Raw genomic sequence first — 1530 nt, forward strand, 5'->3', positions numbered from 1 at the left:
TATCTCTATCACTGTCATCACAAAGATGATGCTCACTCTGGGAGGAGTTAACCTCCATTTCATTAGACACGTGGATATTTGTTCTTGAAGATGCAACAGAAATTTTACTTGTAGTTGGCATTTCATTAATAAATTCGGCGGTATCAGTTGTCGCTCTATAATTAATTTAAATAAAACTGATAATTTATTTTTGTTGAATATTAAGATGTTATATAATAAAACGTTATCGAACTGTGTATAATCCAAAAACCACACGCACAAACTCTTAAAAACCAAAAATTAATTATCCGAGCCTTCATTTTTTATTTAAAACTTCGCCAGGAATAATATTTATGAATAAAATACAAAAACGGCACTTGAAAGAGAAAATCAGCAATTTGGGCGACTGGTGTTTGGTTTGCAAACAAAATTAAAATATAAATATTTATTTGTATAATAAGTAACAAACTATGTTATGATTATGATGTTTATGTTTATTGTTTACAGTTTAATGTTTTAAGAAAGATGAATAGAAACAGAAAGAAAGATTGACCAACCTAAAAAACTGATTTAATCGAGAACATTTAGCGGCGGCTTGATTAATTAACTCTTCTTTTCGTTTTCTATTTCTCTCTTCAGTCGGCATTATTAGAATATTGGATAATTACAGAAATGTGTAATGTGTTAAGTGATTTAATAAAGATCAGTAAACAGTTTCCATGGAACGGTTCAAAAGCAGAACAGATAACAAAATAGCGATGTGCTAAAAGTTCTATTATAAAAGAGTATTAAAATATCTAGATCGGATCGGTAAAAATTAATGCACACATTTTATGCACATGTTTTGTTTTATAGTATTCAAAATATTTCGCGCAATTGCAATATCAAACTCTATGTAAATCGATGTTTTGGGGCAATAGGGGCATATTGAAATGTTGTTATTTTGCGGTGGGGGGGCCGGTGGGGGGGCCGGTGCAAGGGCATGGGGTGGCCCGGCCACCCCAGGCCCCCCCGGTGGATCCGCCCCTGCCAATACATATTGGCGTTTTACAAATTTTTAGATGACAATAATATATATATATATATATATATATATATATATATATTGATGTACGTATTAATAAGTTCGTAACTACAGCAGGAGGCGGAATTGAATTTGATTCAGAACCTTATGAATTTTTTCATCAAAATTTGAGACGTTAAGCGTATCAAATTTTCAAACAAAAATTTGCAAAAGAGCATTCTACGAAACAACCTAACTGCGGGCTGACTTGAAGGATTAGTGTTGTGTTGATGTGACGCCATATAATGTAGTCGAATCTACTTTTTCATAGCAGAAGCCAATCAGCAATTACTTAAAATGAATCGTTTTGTTAATTATTACCTCACGACGAATAAAGCTAAACTCATTATTTCCTCCATATACTTAGAATACCTCCATAGCCTTCCTCAACGTTAAACGACAGATACATGCACACACGCACACGCGCACAAGAGATACATACAAGTACGACACCAGTAAACCAGCAGATGGCCGCATTATGACCTGGA

The sequence above is a fragment of the Helobdella robusta genome, assembly GCF_000326865.2.
Source record: "Helobdella robusta unplaced genomic scaffold HELROscaffold_25, whole genome shotgun sequence".
Lineage (NCBI taxonomy): Eukaryota > Metazoa > Annelida > Clitellata > Rhynchobdellida > Glossiphoniidae > Helobdella > Helobdella robusta.